Source organism: Orcinus orca, chromosome 7 (genome assembly GCF_937001465.1).
Source record: "Orcinus orca chromosome 7, mOrcOrc1.1, whole genome shotgun sequence".
NCBI lineage: Eukaryota > Metazoa > Chordata > Mammalia > Artiodactyla > Delphinidae > Orcinus > Orcinus orca.
Genome location: NC_064565.1, coordinates 25,661,645 through 25,675,390, shown reverse-complemented (window position 1 = coordinate 25,675,390; position 13,746 = coordinate 25,661,645). Strand labels below are relative to the sequence as shown.

The following is a 13,746-nucleotide window of genomic DNA, read 5'->3' as shown; positions in this document are numbered from 1 at the left end:
GAATGTCTCCATTACCTGAGCTTTTTGAAAATGCATTTTTTTCAATGCAAGAATCATGTAGCTAGATACTGTCTAGCACAGGGAACTCTCTTCAATATTCTGTGGTAAACCATATGGAAAAGAATATGAAAAAGAATGTGTGTGTATGAATCACTTTGCCGTACAGCAGAAATTAACACAACTTTGCAAATCAACTATACTTCAATAAAATCAATTTAAAAAAAAAAAGAATCATGGAGCTAGAAAGGTACCTTATAGGACTCACCAAAAATCTGATCATTCCTCCTGTGACAAATCCTTAGCTTACTTGAAAGACCGGTTGTTCTTAACATATTAAAACAAGTAGGCTCTGAGGACATCCCTAGGACATCCCTTGGAGAGCCCTCAAGGCAAATAAAGACTGAGTTTCAAATAACGTGTCTCAAAGCTTGTCCCAGGACTGATAACTGCATTGAAATGACCTGGCATGCTCCTTTAAAAAAATGCAGATTCCAGGGTCCTACCTCCATACCTGCTGAACCACCAGGGTTAGAGCCCAGAAATCTGCATTATAAACGAGCAGCGCAGGGGATTCTGACCTGCTGTGGAGATTAAGACCCACTGTACTGCTCAGGAGCCCAGATGGGGACAAACTACTTTTTGCACGGTTTCAACATTGTCTAAATTTTCCCAGTACACAAATATCAGGTACAATGAACCAACAATATACTTTGTTTTGTTCTCAACTTTACCACAAGCAATAAAAAAAAAAAATCATATCACTGACGACAAAGCCACTTCTGGAATATGAGTCACCAAATCAACCCCGTATTTGGAGTTGTTACATTTCTTGATGATTTTACCAGTACATACAGGGATCTGATGACATCATTTCGTCTTGTTAGTACAGTGGGGCCCAAGCATTTAGACAGTAAAATACCTACTTGATTATGCATTACTTTCATTTCTCTTTCACATTAGTTAGGAAATTGCACTGATTTTTTTCTTCCAATTATGTGTGCCGGTAGGTTCTATCATCTATGACTTGCGTTCCACGTGGCAAAGAAAGCATGACAAAATAACTGTTAGAAAGGAGACCATGGGCCTTATAGGATAAAGTTGGACTAAAGAAGAACCTGGCTAAAATGTACTCTCTGAGACGTTGCTGATAATCTCACAGGTAGGGGAGGTCCCGAAGGACATTTCCCACCCAACCACTCACGCACATACAAAAAAGAAAAGAAAGAAAACAGTGAGCTGGGCTACAGGGGCTGGCAGCCAGAGCAGATACCTAGAGCAGCACCGCTATCCAGGAACTGAGCCCTGGGCCAGCCACAAGGCAGACAAGCTGTATGAGAACACAATAAACATGAAATTCTGGCGCGTGGTCGCTAGGGCAGGAGGCCAGGGATGGGAGAAAAGAGGAATAGAGAGATGAGAGTTCCTGGCAAGTCCAGGCCCTTGGGTTGGGTGGTTTCAAAGGTATTCAATAATCATCATAATGACAACAGTAGCAACAACAGCAATAATGAAGATGAAACGGGTTGCATATATTCATTAGTATCAATCAACTACTGTATCATAGAAAGGAAAATAATTAATTTAGCAACGGTACCAAACCCTGACAGCTTGCACTACAGACAAGAAGCTACATATTAGCACAGAGCGGTTTAAGCCTGAGAACTCACGGGCAGCTTCACGGGGGATGAAGAGCCACTGTTCTCATATTAAGAAAAAGAAAAAGAAAAAAAAAAAGCAGGCGCTTGGCATGGGGAGCACGGCCTCCTGAGCGCTGTGTCAGGCAGATAAAGATGCCGGCGCCTGGCGGCCACCAAGGCCACCACAACCAACCATTCTGTTTTCTCATTAGCATCGCGCAGCCGTTACCTCACTAGACAATAACACCCGTGTCGAGGGATCTGACAAGCACAGGTCACCCTGAAGACGAGGGGAGACAAGGATCTGAAGACAAATCATAAAAATTGTTTCACCCTGACTGGAGCTGTCACAGGTTGACTGGACACGGCAGAAGATGGTGACTTCTTTTCCGAGTGGCCTCCGGAGGCTTCGAACGGGCACTTACCTGTCTACTCTTCCCCCCTCCCTCCCCATCATCCCATCTTCCCTCCTATCTGCAGGTTCCCTAACACAGAATATGCAAAGAACGAGGCTTTGCAAATAGAAGAGACAGAGGAAAATAATTTGCTGACTATGGCCAAAGCCTAAGAGAGGACACTACGATCTCCTACCCGACTCCATCATCTCAGAAGAGCAGACAAGCCCCTCTCTGGTGCCCCCAAAAGACACATCTTTGTGCCCCCCACTGACCCCTGGACCTGCCTTTACATTATCACTTAAGACCTCACTGTACCTATTGCCCCAACTATGTCAGAGAGGCTTCAAGAGGGCAAAGACCACATCCTCTCCATTTTTCAGAAACAGCACCATGAGTAAGATCAGGCACAAAACAGGTCTTTAATAAAGGTAGTTGAGGGCTTCCCTGGTGGAGCAGTGGTTGAGAGTCCGCCTGCTGATGCAGAGGACGCGGGTTCGTGCCCCGGTCCAGGAAGATCCCGCATGCCGCGGAGAGGCTGGGCCCGTGAGCCATGGCCGCTGAGCCTGCGCATCCGGAGCCTGTGCTCCGCAACGGGAGAGGCCACAACAGTGAGAGGCCCGTGTACCGCAAAAAAAAAAAAAAAAGGTAGTTGAACAATAAATACAACAGATACGCTCCCCCAAACTGAAGAATAAATCCACTTTTTGTGTTCAAAATCCAAAGTAGCTTATGGGAAACTCAGGCACTGACGTGACTTAAAGTCCATGGATGTGCATTTTATTATGCTATATCACACATGACCTTTGTGTCTTTATGAGACCTGGTGATAATTTACAGGAACAGCAGAGGAGGAGATAGAAAACTTAGGCACAGCCCCAAATGGGGACAGAAAAGGGAAAGGCAGGGACAGAAAGCCAGCCATAGCTCTCAGGATGTGGGTAACGATGATTTGCTCCAGGCATGCTTTATGCAATTTCTCTTTTCTCTCCCTCCACCAGCGAGTCAGGAAAGAATATTAGTTAATATCAACACAGGGACAGACAGGCAGTTAGAGTGGCCCGAACTTTCTTGCCCACAGCACCTCCACAAGCCAATATAATCACAAAGAACAGATTCTGCTGTGGCAGATGAAGCCCTCGGTTGTGTAGGATGAATCATTAAGGCAGTGAGGACGGCATGGCATGTCCCTTCTACAAAGGAAATCAAATGTATAACCTGGCACTTAGGTCTCAATGTCCACATGCCAGTAAGTAACCCAGAATACTGGCCCTGATGGAAATGTGAGGCCATTGGTACAGCTTTCCTTAGTAGGGCTGTCCTCTTTATTCCAATGATTCCCATTACACTGCAGGGAAACTCGCAACCCCTTACCCTGGCTGTATGCCAGGTCTACCTCAAACTGGCCTCCTGCCATCTCACCAACCTCATTTCATCCCACTCCATACTTCCCGCCCCCATCCTTGGTGATGAGAACAGGGTCCATTGCGTAGTGAGTGCTCAACTATTCCCTCAATGAATAAATATGTGGAGAAAGGCTAACAGCCAACAGAGATGACACTGAAAGACATTTGACCTGTACCAAATTGGGTTTATCTGATTACATTTAGTGGGTGAAGGACGAAGAGCGGCTAAACAGAGGAGAAAAAGACACCAGTGGTACCACTAATTGGCAACAACCGCCCTGGTCCAGGAAGAACAGCTGTGTCCCTGCCAAGGCAGCATCACTGCAGAGATGAGAGAATTTTCCAGAAGAACTCACAAAGGAAGCCGATGTCAGGGGACCTTCAGACGGCCCTGTTTGAAGCATTCAGGCTGAACACTGCATTCCCTCGGCAGAAAATCTGCTGAAACCCTTCAAGCATGACTATTAGCAGTGTCCTTACCAAGGTCAGTCACCCACATATTTCTGGAACACTTCCCCCAAAGTTGTGACTTTCTCAGCCTTTACTGAGGAGGCCAGGAGGGTCAGCTGAAACACTCATCGTGGTCCAGATAAAAGGCTTATTGCTATTTGCAAAGTCCTATGTAATCAGCTCTTAGTTTCAGAGAAGTTGACCTAAGACAGAGAAAAAACAAATCCTCAGGTATTCCAGAAACGTACTTCTAGTCAATGGCTTTAATTACGCATGAAGTGTTATGTTTGCCAAACTACGGAAGTTCCTTGTGGGCAAAGATGTTCAATTCTGCCATCTGCTCCACTTCAACAAAAACAGCACCCAGTAGCTACCCAATCAATACCTACTTCCCTCAGACCAGCAGGACCAATGAGCAACAATGGATACCAGCCATCATGCAAAGCCATTCCCGAAGCAAAGGATTTTTTGGGTCACGTTCCCAAAGTTGAAAGTTCAAATAATAAGGGAGAAGAAAAAGCGAAGGATTCCAGGTAAACCCTAAGAAGAAAATCCTGAATGACTAAGGGAACAAAACCACAGAATGAATGATCAAACAGTTGGGGGGAAAAAAAGCACAGAACAATGACATCAAAGAGTTGTTGGACCAGCATACACAACAGGGTAAAAGTCATCATGTTTTTCTCGACAGAGATTTAATCCTCCAGCCCCACAGAGTGAACGGAACAAAGAGGTACAGGCTACTGGCTTTAGAAAATGAAAACAGATCAAGTAAACAAAATACAGCTGCAGCCAGCCCTGAAACACCAGCTTCCATCAGAGACCAGCCAGATAGTCTACAGGTGGCACAAAGGGGAAAGTGGGTTTCTGTCAACAGCTGGTCACACAGCTTCAGACACTTGGCCCTGACTCCCTCCAAGAATCCAGCCCCATCCCATGAGATTCTGTCTCATGGGATACACAAGCTTCTGAGCCCTACCAGGAAACAGGAAAACATACTGTCTTCCCACGAGAGGTGCAGGATGGGAGGCAAAGAAGTGCAATTAAGGAAGGAAGCAAATTTGGTACTCTTGAGAATCTAGCCAAATTACATGGAAAAGATTTCCCTACCAAGCACTGGCTTAGTCTAAAAATTCCAGAATGGAGTTCAATGTTTACTTTCCAATCTATCACCAATTTTGGAAGATCTGAAAGTATTTCATTTCCCGGAAATGGTACACATGCAACATTTCCTGGTGTGCTCATTTTTACCTTCTGTTAACCAAAATGTTTTAAAACAACTTAGTATGCCACGAGAATACATTTCAAGGGAGCCTGGGAGCTGCGCACAAATACCATTCATTCAGAAAATAAACTTCTGTCTCTTTGATACTTACTGAGCGTCAAAAACAGCCCAGCGCTTAGCACTTACAAGTCAAGCTGTAATATAAACCCCTTCGTGGACGGGGAAATGAGACGCAGTTACCTAGAGTTGTAAGTAGTAACAGCTTACAAAAGCAGTGGGTCCCAAACCTGGGCCACCATCAAACCCACATGGAAGAGGTATTGCTTCAATGTCCACTCTTGGGTACCACCCTAAGAACCTGCTGGAGCTGGTCTACTATGGTGGATCGCAGGAACCCACAAATTTAACCAGCCCCGCCTTCGGGTGATTTTGATCACGAGGCAGGTTTGGGAGCAGCTGCCACGGGAAGCACGGGCAAGGATGAGTTGACTGCACTCACCCACACCAAGCGAACTCCAGGTCCACAGGCTGCTCTGTACTGGAATGCCCAAGAGATCTCATTAACTCAGCCACCTTGGAGAGAGTCCAGATGGCCCAAGACAGTCCAGCCTCCCATCCAGCTGGACTCCGGAGCAAAAGGAGTCCTCCAGAAAACTTCCTGGGCATTGCTGCCCGTAGCTTGGCAGTTCTGAAGAATGCTGGGTTGGAATGCTAGAAATCTTCAGAGCTGGACAGACCTTGAGAGCATGCAGTGTGCCTGTCCGCCCAGGCATTTGTATTGCCCATGATGCTGAAGCTCGCGGAGAGCAGCTGGAGGCCAGCTCGTGCGCTCAGGGTGTCTGAAGACGCAGACAGAGAGAGTAAAACCTGTCTCATTTTTCAGCGTGAAGCACTCTGAGGAAGTACGCCGTGCCTACCCTTCTTGATGATTTAGGGTTTAAAGAACCATTTATTTGTAGTTACCAGTAGTTTCAGCTGCAGAGGACAAGGTCCAAACAGGGCTGTGATGGACTGCTACTGTTCCCCAAAACCATTCTCCACTCCTTCCATAGAAACAGAAACTGAGCAGAGCACAAGCATCTCCTGCAGTAGGTGGCAGTGTGATCAAATTCTGCCCAGTGGGGTAAGAGTTGAAGAAATGTGTGGGAGATGCAACCCAATTGAAGGAGCCCAGGCCCTGAGCCTTTAGCAGAAGAGAAGTGCCATTCTAGCCAACTTGAACAGGAAAGAAAACTAAACTCTAGGTTGTTTAAGTCACTACTCTCTTGGGTTTCTGTTAGAGCAGCTGCACGTGTATCCTAATACAGGCTTTTCTTTCCCACATGGGCTATCAAAACTACTGCTCGAGAAGCGATCCTTTCATACTTCTTCCTCCTCCTCAGCCTATCAATATGGCAGATATTATCACCTGCGGCTCCAAAGGATAGCAAGTTATGTCAGGAGACTCAAAAATCTCCCCTTAATTCCAAGCATCAAAACTTTAAGTGCTAGACCTATCTGAAAATACGAGCTTTTGTCTTTTGGCCAATCAACGCCTCCATCTACCTTCTGAAGTGAATCTTCTACCAGTAATTACCATGTAAACGATTAACAGTTTCTGGAACAAGTCTAGTATCACTTCTCCAATGCTCATGCTGTTCCCTCTGCCTGGAAGGCCCTTCCTGACCTAGAAGATTCCTCAACATCATTGCCAAATGTAAAAATGTCCCAACTCCTAAGGGCTTAGAGGACTTTTTTAGAAACGGACTGGAGTTCTATTGTAGTATCTATGCCTGTTAATCTTTGAGTCTGCTGGGTTCTTGATGCCAAGAACAGCTGAACAGCTTATTCATCTTTGTAACCCTGATCACCACCGCCCTCCACTGCATGCATCTCAGTACCTGGCATAGTAAGAATGCAATGAATGTCTGGTGAACTAATGAATGAAACTGTTGAATGAACTGTGTCAATGCTATCTTGAGAGTAATTTCAAAATTGTCGAAAATTCAAAAGCAGAGTCTATACTTTTAAGGATATCTCCATGTAAATCAAATAACCACAAATATTCCCCATAAACTATTACACCTTAGTCTGTTAAGATAGGAGGCTCAGATATTAAGGATAAAGGCGGAGTTAAAGGTCCATGGCACTTACGAGCATCAACTATCATTTATTAAAAGTTGCACTTAATGGAAAGACAATTTTGCACCTTAGAAAAACAGCTAGCTCACTAAGAAGTCTGAGCAGTCATATTTTTTAAATGATCGTTTTGCTTTGAAAACAGATCCTACATTGAGTCAAAAACATACACACATTAAACAATATTTTTAAAAGTTCCCTTAGATACTATATAGATTTGTTTTTACCTAAAGATCTGAAGGAAAAAATTATACACACATCCCATGCTAGTACTTGAGCACCGGAAGCAACAGCCTAAAATCTCTTTTCAAAGATAAAGGAAACAATATTTTCACAAACACCAAGGATAGGTCATGGGTCACAATTCCCAAGCACAAGGCAAATTTGGACCAATTCTACACTCAGTGGAAATTTCCACTTCTGCTGCTTGCTTATAGCTTGGCTCGGGGACTAAACAAATGTCTAACAAAAGGTTAAAGAACAATACGGGCCATGAGAAAATTCAACTATCAAAGAATACCATGTCCAGAGTATAGAACAGGAGCCTAAGGGGACCCACCTCAAATGATAAGCTGGGGGAGAGTTACTTTTAATTCCATAAGGATCATCTAAGACTTTTACCCTGGAGTTGCCAAAAATAAGCAAGGTCTATCTTATTCTGAAGCTCACAGCACTTTAATGGTTGAGGGACCTTCAAGACCATCTGTTCTAGATGCCCAGATATATTAAGTGACCTGCTGGAGAACACAAGCCCGTTATGGGCATAGCAAAGCCTAGACTCCCCAGTCCTTAAAGATCTAACCCAGGGTGTCTCCAGCACAGCACAAAGAATAAAGACTACTCCTGAATACAATCTACACAAAGAAAACCAACTCAGGGAAAGGAGATCATCCAGCCCATCCAGAAGTTCTTACACACACAGACACACAGACACAGACACAGACACAGACACAGACACACAGACACACAGACACACACACACACACACACACACACACACACACACACACACACACACACACACACACACACACACCAGGCATCAAATACAACAAAGATTATAGACATTAAAAAGGCTCCAGGCAAATTTTTACAATGACATTCACTTAACGCAGTAGGTATTTACTAGGAATACAAAAATGAGTGAGGCTAAAGGAAACCCATTCCAAAGGAGCTCACAGTTAGTGAAGGAAACAGAGGGGCCTACATACATAAATTATAAAACTACATGTTTCATCCCATATTGGAGATAGAAACAGGGTACTATGGGACATTTCTGACTCCGCGATTAAATGTCTATCTGAATCTTTCTTCCCTCTGTAATTTCTAGGATAGCTTCTAGAAAATTACACTCTAACCTAAGTGGATAAAAATGTACGAAGTTACAGACAATGCCCAGACTAAAATCAAAAGACTCTTTCAGAACCTTTGAAAAGACGAATCCTTCTCCAGAACAGGAAATTCATCCTTGAAACTTTTTTCTAAGTCAAGTTTAAAAACACTGAGGGTATTACATTTGTTGAAGACGAACGAAGTTTCAATTCTTGTATAATGCCTTCTAATTCAGATTCAGGTCATCCTCTCAGGTGGGTGAGAAATTAACCCAAACAGTTGACAGGAATATTCCAAACAGTGTTTGTCCTGGAGGTGGACAAACTCCATTATGCATGACCCCAATGTCAACTGTATCCTGGGGACATTTGAGGTCAGAGACCATGAAAATAAAATAGATATGTGACCTTCAAAGCCTCAGCCACTAATAAAGTGCTGGCGGACGTTAAGAACCTGAGCAAGTCACTCAGATCAGGGAGAAAAGGCTAGCAAGTTTATTTATTATTGGTAAAAGAGCTCCCAACTTCACCGCTCTCTTGGCTTCCCGAAGCGAGGGTCTTGGGGTTGTCTGGACCATCTGAACCACAAAATACCACCTAACATCGTGGAGAGGCATAAACGCCAGAGGACATCCCACCAGGGCCCTCACCAGTGCAGAAAGTGAGGGCAGCACAGAGGAACACTCCTACCACTAGAAGGGCTGGTGAAGGAGGCAGGATCTCAGAACCTACTTAAACAATCGGAGCAAAACTGTGTCCACCATATGTCGCCTGAGGGACCTACACCTCCTGGGGAAGGGAAGGAATTCATGCGGGCAGGACCAAAGCTCTTGGATTCTAAACATGCCCCCACCATTTCTTGCACAGCCTGTGAGCCAAAGATTCGATTAATTCAAACATTTATTACTGGGACTTCCCTGGTGGCGCAGTGGTTAAGAATCCGCCTGCCAAGGCAGGGGACACGGGTTAGAGCCCTGGTCCGGGAAGATCCCACGTGCAGCGGAGCAACTAAGCCCGTGCGCCACAACTACCAAGCCCGCGTGCCGCAACTACTGAAGCCCGTGAGCCTAGAGCCCGTGCTCCGCAAGAGAAGCCACCGCAATGAGAAGGCTGCACATCAGAACAAAGAGTAGGCCCCGCTCGCCACAACTAGAGAAAGCTCGCGCGCAGCAACGAACACCCAACGCAGCCAAAATAAATTAAAAAGCAAACAAACGAAAGAAGTCTCTTAGCTGGTTCTGATCATTTTCTGCTTCGCCATACAAAAATATTTAAAAAAAAAAATTTATTACTGCACAGCACCTAGATAGACATCTCATCCTTTTTAAGCTGTTGACTGATCATTGGGTGGACTTCAGAGGTAATATTTCTACATATACACACTACTGTATATAAAATAGATAACCAACAAGGATCTACTGTATAGCACAGGGAACTCTACTCAATATTTTGTAATAACCTATAAGGGAAAGGAATTTGAAAAGGAGTATATAGATAGATAGATAGATAGATGTGACTGAATCACTGTGCTGTACACCTGAAACTAACACGATTTTGTAGATCAACCATACTGCAATAAAAAAAAATTTTTTTATAAATTTATTTATATATTTATTTTTGGCTGCACTGGGTATTCCTTGCTGTGTGTGGGCTTTCTGTAGTTGTGGCGAGCGGGGGCTACTCGTTGCAGCGCGCGGGCTTCTCACTGAGGTGGCTTCTCTTGTTGCGGAGCACGGGCTATAGGCGTGCAGGCTTCAGTAGTTGTGGCACGCGGGCTTCAGTAGTTGTGGCTCACGGGCTCTAGAGCACAGGCTCAGTAGTTGTGGCGCACGGGCTTAGTTGCTGCCTGGCATGTGGGATCTTCCCGGATCAGGGCTCGAACCCGTGTCCACTGCATTGGCAGGCGGATTCTTAACCACTGCGCCACCAGGGAAGTCCCTAAAAAAATTTTTTAAAGAGTTAATATTCTACAACCTGCCTCCTTATTACCACCCAAGGTTGCAGCGGGAAGGAGTGACAGAGAACGGATGTGGAACACCATAAGGAAAGTGGTATTACAGCCACCAGCATCATTTTCCTAGCCCCCTTCACACCAATACCTACAGGCATCCTATTCCACCGGAGGCAATAAAACTATTTTAAGCTACACTTGCAGACAGCTCTGAGAAGAAATGTACTTTTCCCAGAAGTTGGCACAATGTGTGTTTATTTAGGGAGACATATCTACACAACACTAGCAATAAAACTAATTCGACCCATGGGAAGTTATTCCAGAGAGACGGCGTCACCTCCTTCTCCTTCCTAAAAAATCCAAAGAGGGAGAGAAGAAAAAGAAAAAATGCAAATTGCCACTGGCAGAGTCTTGTGTTTAAGGTGCGCAGAAGGATTCAAGAGAAAGTCAAGGTGCCCGGCAAATGCCTGTTCATTAACCCGGTAGGAGGTGCCACGCCATCTGGCACCCATGTCCAGTGGAAGATATACTGCTTAGGATCAATGCTGAGAAGCGAGCAAGTTTATTTTTACCCTTTTATGCACAAAACTACAAGGACATAAATGCCTGCATTGGACATACCAGAAATACTTAACGAGACTGGAAAATGGGATCCAAAACTGGGATCCGGCAGAAGCCAGCTTTCATTGAGCTTGATTAAATAACACTCTCCTCCCAAACGTTCAGGAATCCCAGCAAACCCCACAGCGTCTCAGTTAGAGACTCCTTAAGAAACCACGAGGACTCTGGGCGTGTAAGGGAGGGGAGCCGGCCCTGCATCCACTGATGCCAAAAGACTTGGAGGGGCTCACATTCAAGGCGGGACTCTGGAGTTTGGCTGGGCAGAGGGCTCTGGGGGCGCCTCAGCGGCTGGGCACAAGGCCAGCCACCAGGGGACAAGACAGCCAATCACTGGGTGTCGGAACCCCTATCACACTGGCCACTCTGCAGCGTCCTCCCTGAGGCTCTCTGGGCCTCACATAACCAACCGGAATCTTCTTTTTCCAAGTGAAGTTACTACCTTTTTTTCTAATGGAAACATTAGAAAAAACGCCAACGCCAATTTTTGTCCAACGCCAAAAATTTGTTCAGTGCCAAATAACCAGAAAATTACAAAAAAATTTTTTAAATGTTATCATTCCACCACTCACACTGCTAAGATTTTGGTATATTTCATACACACACACACGCAGTGTGGATACACACATGTATGTATCACAAAAATATATTTGCTTTCTTAGAGTCTGCTTTTGTATCTTAACAACACATTTTAAATGGTTTCTCATGATAATAAATATCTTTCCACCACAATTTTAAAGCTAAATAGTACTCCCCGATTTCACCATGTTTTACTTAAATAATCTCCACAATACTAGGCATTTATTTTTCTCCCAATTTTTCTCTATTAGAAAATAACACAACAATGAACTGTTCCTCATTCTTACCTTTGCAATTTCAGATATCTGCTTACAATAAAGGAATGACCAAATCAAATAAGAAGATTTTTAGGCTTTTGATGTAGTAATATTCCTACATTTTCTTTCAGAAAAGTTATGCCAACTTATGTTCCCTATTAGCAAGGTATAAGAATGCTCCTATAGGGCTTCCCTGGTGGCGCAGTGGTTGAGAATCCGCCTGCCAATGCAGGGGACGCGGGTTCGAGCCCTGGTCTGGGAAGATCCCACATGCCGTGGAGCAACTAAGCCCATGCACCACAACTACTAAGCCTGCACTCTAGAGCCCCCGAGCCACAACTACTGAACCCACGTGCCACAACTACTGAAGCCCGCACGCCTAGAGCCTGTGCTCTGCAACAAGAGAAGCCACCGCAATGAGAAGCCCATGCACTGCAACAAAGAGTAGCCCCCACTCACTGCAACTAGAGAAAGCCTGTGTGCAGCAATGAAGACCCAAAAAGCAGCCAAAAATAAAATAAATTTAAAAAAATAAAAATAAATAATGAATGCTCCTATACCCTATGTTCTTACCAAAGTTTTTATTATATTTTATTGTCACTTAAAAAATGATCTGCCAATCAGACAGGTGCACATGACCACTGCTAATAATAATAGGAATAATAATAATAATTCAACCACGACATTCACCAGGCACTTACTATGTACCAGTCACTGTTCTAAGAGATTTACATTTGTGAAGTAGGGCTATATTCTTAACCCCATTGTATGGATGGGGAAAAGGAGGCACAGGAAGGTGAGGTCATCTGCCCATGTGGTAACTGGAGGAGCTAAAGTTTGAACCCATGTAATCTGGTTCCAGAGTCCAAGCTCTTGACCACTAGACCATACAAACACATGGGGAACGATCAGGAAGAAGGAGAGAAGGGATAAGATTAACATCCGGTGGAGAGATCACTGGAAACACAACCTGCCCTTTATCACACCCTGACCTTTATTTACATGTTGAATATCACAAATGGTGGGCCATCCCATAAGTGATGAACACAGTCGTCTATTCTAGCAAACCAAATCTGAAAGCAGACTATTAACTTCCCACTGGCTCACTCATCAGCAAGTGACCTGGGTTTATTACTCTGGCATGTAACTATTTGCCTGGTCACACTAATCACATAAAAGGAAGTGGCTTATTTGTTTCCTTGTGTAATAAAGGATTAGGGACCCAATAATTCCACCTCTTGGTACAGAGACGGCCTAAAGCGCTGAAAGAACTGGAACAGACACTTGAACACCTATGTTCACAAAACCAAACGGTGGAAGCAACTCAAGTGTCCATCGACAGAGGAGTGGATAAACAAAATAAGGTATACATACACAATGGAATATTACTTAGCCTTAAACAGGAGGAAAATTCTGGCACATGCTACAATATGGATGAACCTTGAAGACATTAGGCTAAATAAGTCAGTCACAAAAGGACAAGTATCATATGATTCCACTGATGTGAAGTACCCAAAACAGGCAAAGGCAAAGAAAGGCAGAAAGAAAAACGGTGGTTGCCAGGGGTTGGCTGGGGGGGGGGGGGGGGGGGCGGGCGGCGCGGGTAGGAGGAAGCAGGGGTTGTTCTTTAATGCGTACAGTTTCAGGTGGGAAGATGACAATAGTTAGGGCGCTTCAGCCATCTGGGCCCTCATCAGATCCTCAAAAGCCTTTCTGGGTAATGCCACCCAGCAGACGTTGAGAGGGGATACAAATGCTCAAGAAGAGATGAAAATGCTT

At 44.5% G+C, this 13,746-nt stretch overlaps 1 protein-coding gene across 3 annotated transcripts in view; it reads right to left on the bottom strand.

Moving 5' to 3' along the window:
• Positions 1-13,746, bottom strand: part of MGAT5 (alpha-1,6-mannosylglycoprotein 6-beta-N-acetylglucosaminyltransferase) — a 370,454-nt gene that overhangs the window by 281,133 nt on the left and 75,575 nt on the right. The gene's annotated exons all lie outside the window — the stretch shown is intronic.